Genomic DNA, 16,815 nt, shown 5'->3' on the forward strand with positions numbered 1-16,815 from the left:
AACAATGGGAGAAACATCAATTGCTCATGAGTAGGCTGAGCTAATATAATAAAAATGACAATTCTACCTAAATTAATTTACTTATTCAATACCATACCAATTTTACTTCTAAGTAATTATTTTACAGAACTACAAAAATATGAAATAAAAGCTATCTGGGAGAACAAAGAGTCAAAAATATCAAAGATTTAATTAAAAATAATGTAAAATATATCTAAAACTGTATTAAAAGGCAGCAATAATCAGAAGTATGTAACACTGGTCAAGAAACAAAGTGTTGAATCAATGGAATTTGTTAGGTACACAAGAAACAGTTGTGACTGACCTTAAGAATCTCTTGTTTTGTAAACCTAAAGACTCGAGCTTCTAGGATAAGAGCTCACAATTTGACAAAGTCTTCCAGGAAAAAATGGAAAATAATATAGCAGATACTAGGCATAGAGAACCATCTCACACTGTGTGTGAAGAAAAGGTGGAAATGAGTATATGATTTAGACATAAAGGATGATACCCTTTTAGGGATATTAGGAGATCAAGATTTAGGGAAATTAGGAGATCAAGGAACAGTAAATCTGTCAGGTCCACGAAGAGAACAATTTATGATAAAAGAGAAATAGAGAACATTTTGAATTGCAAAATGGATAATTTTGATTTCATTAAATGAAAAAAAAAGTCTGTACAAAAATCGCAATGCAACCAAGATTAGAACAAAAGCAGAAATCTGAGAAACAATTTCTACAGTGTGTATTTCTGATAAAGGCCTCATTTCTTGAATATATGGATAACTGATTCAATTTTATAAGAATGCAAGCCATTACTCAATTCATAAATGGACCAAGCATATGAACAAGCAAATTTCAGAGAAAGAAATTGTGACTATGTATAGTCATATGAAAGACTGCTCTAAATCACTATTGCTTAGAGAAATATAAATTGAAACAACTCTGAGGTACCATCTCACACATTTCAGATAGACAAACATGACAGAAAAGGAAAATGCTAAGTATTAGAGAAGATGTAGGAAAATTGGAACACTAAAGCATTGCTGGTGGAGTAATTTGGAACTATATCCAAAGGGGAACTGCACTCTTCATCCAGCAGCACCTCTACTTGGTCTGCATTTCAAAGCAATTATAAAAAATGTAAAAGCAACCACACCTACAAAAGAATTCATACCAGTTCTTTTTGTGGTGGCAAATAATTGAAAATTGAGGGAATGTCCATTAATAGATGAATGCCTGAACACATTATAGTATATGAAGGTAATGAGATACTAATCTGCTATAAGAAATGGTAATCAGGCAAATTGAAGTAAACAGAACCATAACACTGTACACAGTACCAGCAATATTACAGAATGATCAGTTATGATAGACTTACCTCTTCTCAGCAATGCAATGATCTAAGACAATTACAAAAGACTTATGATGGAAAATGCTATCCACATACAGAGAAAGAACTATGGAGCTTGAATGCAGATTGCAGCATATTATTTTCACTTTTGTCATCTTTTTCATAGTTTCCCCCTTTGGTTCTGATTCTTCTTTCACAACAAGGCTAATGTGGAAACATGTTTATTATGGTTGTACGTGTATAACCTATATTAGATTGCTTGTGCACCTGGAGAATTGGGAGGGAAGAAATAGAGGGAGAAAACCTTTGAACTCAAAATCGTGCAAAAATGAATGTTGAAAACAACCTTTACATATAATTAGGAAAAATAAAATATTAATAAATGCAAAGAAAAACAATTAAACCTACCTAAATATTGACTTTGTCTTATATAATGTTTGCTGCAGTTGCTTTATTTTTTTTTTTTTGCATTGGTTGAGATATTCATTCTACTCGTTCTTTCTTTTAAACCTTAGTGTATCTCTAACTGTTAATGTGTTTCTTAAAAGCAACATATTGTCAGATTCTCATTTTTAATTCATTCTGCTATCCTTTTCTGTTTTATACCTGAATTCATCCTCTTCAGATTCAGTTATAGTCACTATTTGTGTATTTCCTGCCATTCTGTTTTTCCCATTGTCCTTCTCAGCCCCTCTTTTTACCCTATCCCTATTCTAATTACTTTTTCTCTCAATTGAATTATTTTATTTCTTTTCAGTGTTTGGCAATCACTTCTATATATCTTAGATTTTTTTTCACTCCATCCCCCTTATTACTCCCTCCATCTCTACTCCCTCCCTGAGACAGCATATAATCTTCTATAGATTCTACACATACATTCCTATTAAATGCATGCAACATAGAAGAATTAAAATGAATGGGAGATATCATAAACCAAAACAAAGCAAAACAAAACATGATACAAAAGAAAATGGTCTATTTCTATCTGCAATCCAATTACATAGTTCTTTCTCTGGATGTGGAAGTCATTTTGCCTCAAGAGTCCATTGGATATTTTTAAAGTCCTTGCATTTCATTGAAGTGCTAAGTCTACCTGAAAAATTCCTCACCCATTGTGGTTTGTGCTGTGCACAAAGTTCTCCTGATTTTCTCCTTTCGCTCAATATCATTTCATACAAGACTTTCCAGGCTTCTATGAAGTCATCCTGTTCATCAGTTTCTCATAACACAATAGTATTCCATTACATTCATATACCAGAACTTGTTCAGGTCTTCCTCAATTGATAGGAATCCCCTTGATTTCCAGTTTTTGGCCACCACAAAGAGATCTGATATAAATGTTTTTGTACATATAGGGCCCTTTCCCATTTCTATGATCTCTTTCAGATAGAGACCCAGAAGGGATATTGCTGGGTTAAAGGGTATCTAAATTTTTGCAGCACTTTGGGTATAGTTCCAAATTGCCCTCCAGAATGGTTTCATCAGCTCACAGTTCCACCAAAAATGATTTACTGTTCCAACTCTTCCACATTTTCTCCAACATTTACCATGTTCCTGTTTTGTCATGTTAGCCAATCTGATAAGTGTGATGCAATGCCTCAGAGTTGTTTGGATTTGCATCTCTCTAATCAAAAGTAATTTAGAACATTTTTTCATATGACTATAGATAGCTTTAATTTCTTCCTCTGAAAATTTTCTTTCCATATCTTTCACCATTTATCAGTTGGTGAATACCTTGTATTCTTGTACATGTGACTCAGTTCTCTCTACATTTTAGAAATAATACCTTTATCACAGACACTAGCTTCAAAATTTCTTTACCAATTTTCTACTTCCCTCCTAATCTTGGTGGCATTGGGTTTGTTTGTGAAAAAGCTTTTCAATTTAATGTAATTAAAATTATTCATTTTGCATTTCATAATGTTCTCTATGTCCTGTTGGGTCATAAATTTCTCCATTCTCCATAAATCTGACAAATACAGCATTCCTTGCTCCCCTAATTTGTTTATAATATTAATCTTTGTACCTAGATCATGTATCCATGTGGACTTTATTCTACAGAGTCAAGCAGTGGTCCATGCCCAGTTCTGCCACAATGTTATCCAGTTTTCCCACTAATTTTTGTCAAACAGCAAGTTCTTATTCCAGAAGCTGAAGTCCTTGAGTTTATCAAACAGCAGATTTCTCAATAATTAATATTGATTCCCTACTGGGTCTTGACTTCCTAACTTATTCCCCTTGTCTACTCCTCTGTTTCTTATCCAGTACCAAGTAGTTTTGATGATTGCTGCTTTATAATACAATTTGACATCAAGACAGGTTAGGTCACGTTCCCTAGCATTTCTTTTCATTAGTTCTCTTGATATTCTGGACCATTTGTTCTTCCAGATGAATTTTTGTAATATTTTTTCTAGCTCTAGAAAACATTTATCTGGAAGTCTGATTGATACAGAACTGAATAAGAAAATTAATTTAGGTATAATTGTGATTTTTATTATATAAGCTCGACCTGCCCACAAGCAACTGATGTTTTTCCACTTATTTGCTCTGACTTTATTTGTGTGAAAAATGTTTCGTAATTGTGCCCATATAGTCTCTGAGTTTGTTTTGGCAGGTAGACTCCCAGATATTTCTTAGTGTCTAGAGTAGCTTTAAATGGGATTTCTCTTTCTCTTGTTGTTGGGCTTTGTTGCAATATATAGAAATGCAGGTGAGTTATGTGGATTAATTTTGAAACCTGCAAATTTGTCAAAGTTGTTTATTACTTCAAGTAATTTTTTACTTGATTCTCTGGGATTCTCTAACTATGTCATCATATTATCTGCAAAGAGTGACAATTTAGTTTCTTCTTTGCCTACTCTAACACTATCAATTTCTTTTTCTTCTCTTATCGTTACAGCTAGCATTTTTAATACGATATTGAATAACAGTGTTGATAATGGACATTCTTGTTTCACACCTTATCGTTTTGGAAATGCGTGTAGGTTTTTCCCATTGCACATTATGTTTGCTGATGGTTTTCAGTAGATGCTGCTTATTATTTTGAGGAAAGTTCCATTTATTTCTATACTTACCAGTGTTTTCAATAGGAATGGGTGTTGTATTTTGCCAAAAAGCTTTTTTTTGTCAATTGACATAGTCATGTGGTTTCTGTTAGTTTTGTTGTTGATATTATCAATAACGTTAACAATTTTTCTAATATTGAACCAGCCCTACATTCCTGGTACAAATCTTACCTGATCATAATGTACTATTCTGGTTGTTAGTTACTATATTCTTTTTGGTAATATTTTATTTTAAAATTTGCATCTATATTCATTAGAGCAATTGGCATATGATTTTCTTTCCCTCTTTTAGCTCTTCCAGGTTTAGGTATCATAACCATATTTCTATCATAAAAGGAATTTGGGAGAACTCTTTCTTCTCCAATTTTCCAAAATAGTGTATAAAGTAATGGAATTGACTGTTCTTTAAATGTTTGATAGAATTCATTGTAAATCCATCTGGCCCTGGAAATTTTTCCCTAGGGAGTTCATTGATGGATTGTTTAATTTCCTTTTCTGAGATGGGGTTATTTAGGTACTCAATTTCCTCTTCTGTTAATCTGGACAATTTATATGGCTTTTTTTTTTAATGATCATCCATTTCATTTAGATTGTCGAATTTATGGGCTGTTGTAATTTCTAAGTACTGTTTTAATTTCCTCCTCCTTGGAGGTAAGTTTACTCTTTTCATTCTTGATACTGATAATTCGGTTTTCTTCTTTCTTTTTTTAATCAAATTGACCAAAGATTTACCAATTTTATTGATTTTTTTTCATATAACAACTCTTATTTTTATTTGTTAGTTCAACAGTTTTCTTAATTTCAATTATACTAATTATATTAATATCTCATTTGGTTTTCAGTATTTCTAATTTTGTATTTACTTGGGGATTTTCAACGTGTTTTTTTGGAGCCTTTTCAGCTGCATGCCTAATTGATTGATCTCCTGTTTCTCTATTTTATTCATATAGACACTCAAAGATATAAAATCTCCCCTACGAACTGCTTTTGCAGTACCCCATAAGATTTGGAAGCTTATCTCATTATTGTCATTCTCTTGAATGAAATTTTTGATTATTTCTATCATTTGTTGTGTAACCCACTCATTCTTTGGGATTAAATTGTTTAGTTTCCAATTAAAAGTTTAGTTTCTATTCCCATAGTCTTTGATTACATATAATTTTATTGCATTATGATCTGAGAAGGATGCATTGACTATCTCTGCCTTTCTGCACTGGTTTGTAAGGTTTTATGGCCAAGTACATGGTCAAGTTTTGTATATTTCCCATGTCTCATTTAGGAAAAGATATATTCCTATCTATCCTCATTCAATTTTCTCCAGATATCTATCTAATCTATCTTATCCAGAGATTTTACACCTCCTTAATTTCTTTCTCAGTTTATTATAAGGTTAGATTTTTCAAGTTTACAGAGGTGTGGTCCCCCACTAGTATAGTTTTGTTTCTATTTCTTCCTTTAACTCTCATAACTTCTCCTCTAAGAATTTTGATGCTATACCACATGGAGCATATATGTTTAGTAATGAAATTTCTTCATAGTCTATGGTGCCTTTTAGCAGGATATAGTTTTCTTCCTTATCTCTTCTGATTAAATCAATTTCTGCTTTTGCTTTGTCTGAGATTAGGATTGCTATTCCTGCTTTTTTATATCTGGAGAAGCACAAAATATTCTGCTCAAAACTTTTCCTTTAGCCTGTGTGTATGCTCACATTTCAAATGTGTTTCTTGTAAAGAACATATTGTTGAATTATGTTTTTTAATCCATTCTCCTACTCAACTCCATTTTATACAAGAGTTCATAGTTATTCATTCACAGTCATCATCCCTATATGTGTTTTTCCCTCCATCCCTTTCCTCCTGTTTATGCTTTCAGTTCTCCCTTCTCCCTTTCCCTCCACAACAGAGCTTTAATTTCTAACCATTGCCTCCCTCAGTTTTCCCTCCCTTCTTTCAGCTCCTCTCCCTTTGAATTCCGTTTCCCTTACTACTTCTTCCCTGTTTTAGGCTCTCCTCCCTTTTCTTTGCCCTTTCTCCTCCTATTGCCTGTAGAGCTACTTGTGTTTCTATACTTACCTGAGTTGTTGTATGCTCCTTGAATCGAATCAGATGAGAGCAACTCGGAGACAATGCACATCTCTCTCCCCTCTTTCCCACTACTATAATACATTTTTGTGCCTCTACCTGTGATGGAACTTATTTTTTTCTGCCTCCTTCTTTTCACATCTCACATTACAATCCCTTCGCACCCTTAAATCATATTTGTTATAACCACATCATCAAATTTACATCCATTCCCTCTATCTAGGTATATCCCTTTTATATTTCATAATAAATATACCATTCTCAAGATTAACAAGTATCATCTTCCTTTATTGGAATGTGAACAGTTTGAGTAACAAGTTTTATTTTTTCCCACTGTTTACCTTTTTATACCTCTCTTGAGACCTACGTTTAAAGATATAATTTTCTATTGAGTTCTGACCTTTTCATCAGGAATGTCGGGAAATCCCTTATTTCATTAAATGTCTATCTCCTTGCCTGAAATATTAGGATTGACTTTGCTGAGTAATTGGTCCTCGGTTGGAGTCCCAGCTCCTTTGCTTTACAAAATATCATGATCCAAATCCTTCCATCTTTTAATTTAGAAGCAGCTAAATCTTGTGTGACCCTAACTGTAGCTCCTTGATATTTGTATTGTTTCTTTCTGACTGCCTGAAGTATTTTCTACTTCACTTGATAGTCCTGGAATTTGGCAACTACATTCCTTGGTGTTTTTAGCTTGGGGTGTCTTTCAGGAGGTGAATGATGGACTTTTTCAATGACTGTTTTGTCTTTTGTATCTAATGCTTCTGGGCAATTTTTCTTGGTGATTTCTTGGAAGATATTGTCCAGGTTTTTTTTTTTTTTTCATCACATTTCATCATTAGCTATCACTCTGCCATCTTTTCTTCTGGAACCAAAATTCCCTCTAATTTTCTTCTAACCACCATCTCCTTATTCCACAACCTTTTAAAGACTATCTCAGGGCAGAGCCAAGATGGCAGAGTGAGAGCAATTCCTCATCTGAACTCTTAGACAATCTCCTTCAGATACCTCTAAAGAGAGAATCTCACCAGATTTTGGAGGGGTTACAATCTAATAGGAGACCAACTGTGTCAGATTCACATCTCGGGACATGTTTGATGGTTGCTGGAATGATCCATTCTGCGAGGCTGAAAGAGCACACAGTGCCAGCACTCAGGCTGTACTGGTGCATCCCTACCATAGCAGGGCCAATCAGAAAGCCCTGAATGGTCTGAGTCAGTGACTCCACTGTGAAATCTCTGGCATATCAGCCCAGGATATGAACCCAGAGAAACCGAGTGAGAGTCACAGAGACCCAAGTAACTGCATCAGCCCACAGATTAAATGTCTGTAATTCACCTACTTGAACTTCCAGGAGGCAAAATTTCAGAGTGATCAGTAAGTGCTCTCTCTCCCTCCCCTTGTTGACATTGAAAGAACCAAAAAATATTTTTCCAGAAAAATCCTGGAACAGTGTGATTAGCAGAAGGGGAAAACAGTCTCTTAGCACATTCAGCACCTAACCAGTCAACCTATTAGATAATTATGCTCCAGAGGCAGAAAAAAATTATCAAAATTCACCTGGAAGACCACAAGGTCCAAAATATCAAGGGAACTAATGAAAAGAAATTCCAGTATAGGTGGCCTAGCTCTTCCAGATCTCACATTGTATTATGAAGCAGCAATTATCAAATCCACTTGGTACTTGCTAGGAAACAGAAGGGTGGACCAGTGGAATAGGTTAGGTACTCAAGACACAGTAGTCAATGAATATAGCAATCTACTGTTTGATAAACCCTAGGTCTCCAGGTTCTGGAATAAGAACTCACTGTTTGACAAAAATTGCTCGGTAAACTGAATGAGAGTGTGGCAGAAACTAGGCACAGATCAATGCCTGACATCATAAACAAGAATAAAGTCCCAGTGGGTACATGATCTAAGTATAAACATTGATATTATAAACAAATCAGTGCAACAAGGAATAGTATATTTATCATATTTATGAAGAATGAAAAAAATTTTGACTGAACAAGAGATGAAAAACATTTTGAAATGCAAAATAGATAATTTTGATTGCATTAAATTGAAAAGGTTTTGCACAACCACACCCTAATGCAACCAAGGTGATGAGGGAAGCAGAAAACTGGAAAATAATTTTTACAACTATTGTCTGTGATAAAGGCCTCATTTTTAAAATGTAGAACTGTGTCAAATGTACAAGTATGCAACTCATTCCCCAACTGATAAATAGTCAAATGATATGAACTTGCAGTTTGCAGAGGAAGAAATTACAACTATCTACAGTCATATGAAAAAATACTCTAAATCACCATTAGTTATAGAGATGCAAATCAAAACAATTCTGAGATTCTACATCACACCTATCCAACTGGCTATCATGACAAAAGAGGAAGATGATAAATGTTGGAAAAGATGTGGGAGAGTTGGAACATTAATTCATTGTTGGTGGAGTTGTAAGCTGATTCAATCATTCTAAAGAGCAATTTGGAACTATGCCCAAAGGGCTACAAAAATGTACATACACTTTGACCCAGCAATATTGCTTCTAGGAATGTATTCTCAAGAGGTCATAAAAATGGAAAAGGGTCCCGCATGTGCAACAATATTTGTAGCAGGTCTCTTTGTGGTTGCCAAAAACTGGAAATCAAAGAGATGCCCATCAATTGGGGAATGGCTGAAGAAGTTCTGGTATATGCATGAAGTGGAATATTATGGTGCTATAAGAAATGCTGAACAGGAAGACTTCAGGGAGGTCTGGAAGGACTTAAATGCACTGATGCTGCGTGAAAGGAGCAGAACCAGGAGAACTTTGTACACAGCAACAACCACAGTGTCCAAGGAATTTTTCTGGCAGACTTAGTCTTTCACAGCAATGCAAGGACCTAAAAAAATTCTGAATTTCTCTTGAGGCAGAATGCCTTCCACATTCAGATAAAGAGCTATGGAACTGAATAGCAGAAGGAAGCAGAACATTTTCTCTTGTGTTATGTTTTGTTTTGTTTTGTTTTATTGCTTCCCCCATTCATTCTACTTCTTCTATGCAACATGACTGAGGTGAAAATTTATTTAATAGGTTTATGTGTGTACATCATATACAAGATTGCACACCATCTCGAGGAGGCAGTAGGAAGGGAGGGGACAAGGAGAGGGAGGAAGGGGAAAAATCTACAATATATGAAAGTTTTTATAAACAATTGAAAACAAATAAATCAGTTTTAAAATATTTTGGATCTCCTTTACCAGTTGATTGTCTTTTTTCATGATTTTCTTTATTTCTTGAATTATTTTAATTAAATTTTTTTCTCAATCTCTTTTATTTAATATTTAAAGTCCTTTTGAATTTCTTCCAAAATCTCTTTTTATACAGATGGCATGACTGGACCTAGCATCCCTTTGCAGAAGATCATCCTTCAATCTTCTCCTGCTCAGATGTCTCATTCCCAACACCGTTTATGATTTGAGAATTCCTACATCTGAGACTGAGGCTACTTCCCATCCCAGTTGTCCCCAGGGCTTGTTTGTTTTTTCAGAGAAGAAAGCCTAGAGGAGTTCAGACTTCATTCTGGCCAAACCTAAGTCCTGAGATCTTTCCTCTAGTCTTTTTCAGTTTCTCCCAGGAAGAACCTGGCTCTGCCCCAACTCTTGCTTATTTTTGCCACTCTATACTCATTCTGCTATTTTGTCTTGTTTGTGGAAGAAATCTGGGGAACTTTGAATTTTCTTATCTACTTTACCATCTTTTTAGAATCCCCTTTCAGTGCTATTTCATCCTAAATTGACAATTATTTGTGTTATAAGTGATATTTTGAGTTTTAAAAAAGGTTATTTTGAAGTTTTCATTCTGTTTTCCCAGATATCTTAATATCATGCCTTCTCCACTCAGGTTATGATCTCCATCTCCTAATTATCTGTAGAAATAATTAATACTTTGATAAGCTAATTTTGGCCTTGTCTTACCCATATTGCAGCCCCAACCACAATTTCCTGCCCTACTATGTCAAGTGGCTATACATCTTTCCCCATTAGAAGCAAAGTTCCTTGAAAGCAGAGACTATTTTGCTTAGTTGCGCTTGTATCCTGAAAGCTTACAACAGTGTATAACACGTGGTAAATTCTTCCTAAAAGTCTTTGAAGTTTGTGACCCTTTTTCTTCCTGAAATACTTAGCTATTCCCATTCACAACTGCCTGTGGGGAATTCATATGAGATCTGAAATCTATGAAATCTTAGTATACTAACACTTTAACTGAACTCTCACTATTAAGTTCAGATATGTGTTTTTGCCTACCTTTATACCCTATGCCTATTGAATTGATTCAATTTTATCTCAAATCTCATTTTCCTTATCTTTCTGAACTTCTTCCTAATTCTCTTCATCTGTGGCTTGCCCCACACTCTCAGCACCATTATTTCTGAATACCTCTTTTACTCTCCCTCTCCTTAATTCCTTTAATCCTACCTTGCTTGTCAATATGTTTCTTTATATTCTTTCACGTCATGCCCTAACAGCTGACTTTCTTTTTGATGATATAACACCTCCCCATATCACTATACCATTAAATATAAAATGAAATAATAATCACCAAACTGATACCATCTTTTAAAAATAATTGTTTTTTCATAGTGATTTTATATGATAGTGAATTGTGGAACACTGTGATTTTAGAAGGATGAAAGTTTTTAATTGCCCAAAGAGCAATGTAAGGTATGAGCTACAGTGACCTACATGAAAGACATACTCTAAAAGATGTCATAAAGAACATATAACCAGAAAATGTGAATAGAGGAGGCAATCATTTAGGGATAGTAAGAATTAACAGATTGAGATACTGCTACACCAAATGAGGGAGTTTTCCAGTGTTTTAGAAGGAAGATTTTTTCAAGATTTACTGAAAGACACATAGAAGTATAGGGAAGTGTAAGAAAGTAGGAGGAACTTGTGGTCTACACCAATGGATAAAGTGACTACCATGATAGGGATATGGATTAATGTGTTCAATGAATAAATCAGCACATATTTATTAAGCACATACTAAAAACCAAATTCTCTGCTAAGCTCCAAAAATATATTTTTAATTCCTACTTTCAAAGAGCTTACATTTTATTGGGAAACAATTTCTCTCCCTCTCCCTCTCCCTCTCCCTCTCTGTCTGTCTGTCTGTCTTTCTGTCTGTCTGTCTGTCTGTCTCTCTCTCTCTCTCTCTCTCTCTCTCTCTCTCTCTCTCTCTCTCTCTCTCTCTCTCTCTCTCATAGTTATAGACATATACTAGAAAGATTCAACCCACACACACACACTCATGCAAAGCTCTATTCTATGACAGCTATGCATCCATCATGTGAAAATTAGAGAAAGCACAATGAGGTAATATTTAATGAATTGACCTTATTATTGAATAAATTTGTTCTGCTTAGGCCTCTGAGAACAATCTAATCCAGTTTTTAATCAGATAAATCCTCATTGCTTTAGTTGCTTTGTTTTCTCTTTCTTTGTAAGTAATTCCTTACTGTGACTTAAAGACAAAAAGAGTAAACTAAAAGAAACACACATAGAGGCATATGTATGTATGCTTGCCACAAATAGAAGCAAAAGTAATTCTCAAAGGGAATATGGAATGCAATAATATAACAATTTCCTTAATTATCTGAAATAATTCACATGTCTGAAATGTGCTAAATAAATAGGTCTAAATCTAGAGGAATGCAATTAAGAGAGCACTATAACACAGTTTGAAAATTGAGTGTGACAGTCATATTGCTCCTTTGAGAAAAAAATGAAACATTGGCATGTTATTATTTTAATGCATTTTTAGGCATAAAATAATGTAATATGAACAAACACAAATATATATATGTATGTATGTACGTATATATCTTTTTAATCTCAAACTTAATAAAGGCCATAAATAAATAAAATATTCGGTGCATGTCAAACATTACACAAAACAGTATACCATTTATAAAGAAAAATTTTAACCAAACAGAAATCATTACATCCTACCTCTATCCCAAACACTCATGTTAAAGACAAGCAACCTTTTGAGTTCATAGCAAAATCTGTGAATGTAATCATAAGTATGCATTCCCAAAATATATGCCTTGTATAAGGAAGAAATAAGAATGAGGATGAAAAAGCAGAATTACAAACTGATCATATGAAACAATACTCCTGACCACTAATTAAATTGGACTGAGGCATATTTCAGAGTACCTGGAATATATCTCTTCACATAAAGTATCTGGAAAGTTAACATTCAAGATAATCATGATAATGTATAAAGAAAGTTTCACAAAAGAGTAGACATCCTGTAAATGGTTCTGATTTGTTGATTGCATGTGTGAAAGATGATTTTTTTCTATTATCTGTGTAGCCAGAGCAGTTGATATCTTCAAATTCTAAAATTGCTGAGTCAACTTTTACCATCTTCCTCTTAGCTTCATATTCATCTGAGGAAGTCACATGACCATTTCTTTTCTTCATGGAATCCAAGAATAGATTATTGTACAAGAAGAAAAGCTTTATGGACTTTTTCTCTTTGGAGATTATATGCCTCCAGAGAAACAGCCTTAGAACCTTGGTTCCAGCATTCCTACCTTCTTTGATATGTGCAGGGAGTGTTAGGAGAATGGACCACAGTTTTCATTACATCTTCTTTTAACACTCTCATATAGTACCTAAGTGAATACTAAGGTCTTTCTCCACTAGGTCATATAAAGTTCATAGGATAAAGTTTATTGCATCCCTTGGCTGCTAGAGCTAAGAAATTAGTCCTGGTACTGCCTCCTTGAACATGATAGTCCCTAAAAGATTGTTGTACAAAGGGATTTTGACTAATACCTATAAATTTCAAACAATCTATTTTCTCTACACATAATCCGCTAGCACCCTCATCAGTGATTTTCACTATCCAAGATACTAATCATTCTCCATTTTGGGGAGTGAATCAACTTAATATATCTATAACCTCCTGCTGAGTGAAATATTCAGTTACTTCCTTAAACATTGTGTGGCCCTCTTGGTTCTACCAGTTTCTTCATATTACTAGATGAGCATCCAAGTTCCTAGAAGCCTCTTCATCTGATTTTGCTTCATCTTCCTCCTCTGTATCTTCCTCCCATGTCTCTGGGTCCCAATCAAGTCCCAGAGATGCAAGGGCTGCACACACCTTCTTTTTGTAATCTTTTCCCTTCCTTTTCTGAACCACTCTGATAGTTGTCTTTTCTGGTACCACTGCATACTTTCTAGTTTCCTCTTCTAAAGCAGAGTTCTTTCACTATAGCAGAGAAAACTTCTCATCAAATCAGCTAACTCCTTTTCCAACTGAACATTTTCCTCAAGTTATTTGTCTCTACTTTTACATATAGCATGAAAATGTGTCAATAATGCCCACCCTCTTCTACATACCCCTTTCATTTCTTTCCCCATTTCTGTTGGTATTCCTTGTAAACATCCTTCTAAATCTATGGTTCTCCCTTCTGCAGGTGTTGGTTCCCAATTTTCATAAAGTCCTGTGCTTTTAGCCAGTTCTGTCAACAGGGAGGAATAAGGTAAATCTTCCCTCCCAGGACTCTCCTTTCCTTCCCTAAAACCCTCCTATTTCCAGATAGAGGTTTCATATTTTGCAAGCCCATCCTCATTGTCAAATCCTGTTCCCATGCTATGTGATACCCATAGGATCTACTATGAATATACATGTGCATCTCCATGGTTGGTTCACAAAATACAACAAACTGTCCTCCTCCAAGACAAAATCAAATATGTATTAGGAATATTACTATTAGGGTACCAGAAGGCAAGATTCAGTAAGGTACTGATCCAGGGAGTGCTGACATTACAAGCAAGTTCCCATAGACAAGTTCTTCTCTCTGCCTGCTTCTCTTTGTGCCCACACTTTTCCCTCCAAGCAATGCAATGCATACTGTTTCCAAAGACTCAGCATATGATTGGCTTAGTGCTGAGAAGCTTGAAAATCAGCATTTAATTGGAAAGGTGTGAGAATCCCTCAGGCCCAGAGTTTAATTGGCTCTGTGCCAGAGCCCCAGGTGAAGGACAAGGAAGATTTTATCCCATTAACTGTTCTCAAAAAAAAAAAAAAAAAGATGATATTTTTAATCTGAAAAACCATCAAACATTTGCATTATACTATGAACAAAATCCATGATAAAAAAAAGAATTGGGAAAAATAAGGAATTAAGGAATGATTGCTTTATGAGATGTCTAACAAATGTGATGTTTGTTTGTTTTGTATACATGCATACAAATATACGCTGCACTACTTTCCCCCCAAGCCTGGAATGCATTTTGTGTTCCTTTCTGTCTTTTTAGACAGTGATTCCTTTGAGAGTCATTTAAGCACTACACTCTATGACTCTTGATAGGTAGATATAGATTTATTAGACACATAAGTATACAATAAACATATGCACATATTTGATTGGTTGTTGACCTTTGTTTAAAAAGGACCAAAATGACATCACCATGATAAAATGAAGTTTCAGTGTGTCAGAATGTGTCAGATCAATATGAATTCAGAATGCACTACCACAATTTGGGCACAGATAGTCCATATGCACATATATACAAATATATGAAATTAAATGTTACCTAATTACATGTACATTTTTTATTTTTTTTAAACATTTTGAGTTCCCAGCTCTCTCACTCCCTTTCACTCCTTCCCCTCCTTGAGAAGGCAATCAATTTGCTGTCACTTACACATATGAAATCTTGAAAAAACATATTTCTATACTAACTATATTGCAAAAGAAAACTGACAACATATATAAGAAAAATAGAGTTACAAATGCTCTTCAGTCTTCATTCATAGGTTCTCTATTTCTTGAATTAGATAGCATTTTCATCATGGGTCCTTCACAATTGTGTTGAATCATTGTCATGATCAGAGTACATAGGTCTTTCACAGTTGATCATCCTTGCAATATTGCTCTTAGTATTTACAGTGCTCTCCTGTTATGCTCAATTTACTTTGCATAACTTCAAATAAGTTTTCCCAGATTTTTATGGAAACCACGCTGCTAGTCAGTTCCTTCATTTTACTATATTTTTAATTTTTGGAATAAAACAAGAATTTCTATAACAGTGCAATAAAGAAAAAGATGATTATTAACTAAAATGCAAATCTACTATACACAATTTGCTATTGTTTTCAAATATATAATATTATCATGTAAATTTCTTTCTGTCGTTTTTTCTTCCTTCCTCCACCATAGAGATGGCTACCATTAGGAAGGAATGGCTGTGTGTGTAACAAGCATACATACACTCATATATGGAAAATTATTTTCTATGTTTCTATTTATCAGTTGTTTCTCTGGATGAAAATACCATCTTTTTTTCATTTGCCCTTTATTGTTAATTTGGGTATTTACAATAAAGAAAAGAACTTATTCACTCAAAGTCATTCTTAAAACAATATTGCCGTTACAATGTCTTCTTGGTTATGCTTATTTCATTCTTCAGTACTTCATAGAAGTCCATTCATGTGTTTTTTCTAAAATCATCGAGCTCATAATTTTTTCACAGTAGTATTCCATCACAATCATTTATTACAACTTTTTCAGCCATTCCCAATTTATGGGCATCCCAACAATATCCAATTTTTTCCTACCATAAAAAGAGTTCCCTATGAACATTTTAGAAAATACAGGCTATTTTCCATTTTCCTCAATCATTTTTGGAAGTAGACAAATAGTGGTATTCATGTAATCAAAACTATTGATTTTACTTCTTTGGATCCATTCCATCTATTCTTTGTGTGTTAACTCCTCTTATGCATCAATCTGACAGATACATTTTCCCATGATCTCCCAATTTGCCTATGATATACTCCTCTATGTCTAAAAACATTATCTACTTTGACCTTACCTAAAGACAGAAAAAAATTACATCCAGTTTAATACTATTATTACCCCTGCTTGATAGCATTTGAGTAGTATCTTATTGTCTCCATCATAATGGAAGGAACAGAGAAAAGAGGAATGTTACCTAAAAAAGAGAAACTTATGTTGGACATGGTTACTGTTTTCAAATATATAATAACTACTCTTTAAAGAGTAAGACTCACACTACTTTGACTGGAAGGACAAATGAGAAGGAATGATTGAGGGGAAATAGGAGGATTAAGTGTGAAAGGGAAGGTAGAGATTGCTTTCCAGTAAGAGTAAGAATTACATAATAATTAGTAGTAGTTCTACAAGAAATGACCCGTATCCAGTAACTAGAGACTCAACACCCTCCCTTCCTAGTCTTCCAACTGGACATGTCTGTAAATGAATTACAGATGACCTTTGGTTTGT

This window comes from Notamacropus eugenii, chromosome 2 (assembly GCF_028372415.1).
Source record: "Notamacropus eugenii isolate mMacEug1 chromosome 2, mMacEug1.pri_v2, whole genome shotgun sequence".
Classification (NCBI taxonomy): domain Eukaryota; kingdom Metazoa; phylum Chordata; class Mammalia; order Diprotodontia; family Macropodidae; genus Notamacropus; species Notamacropus eugenii.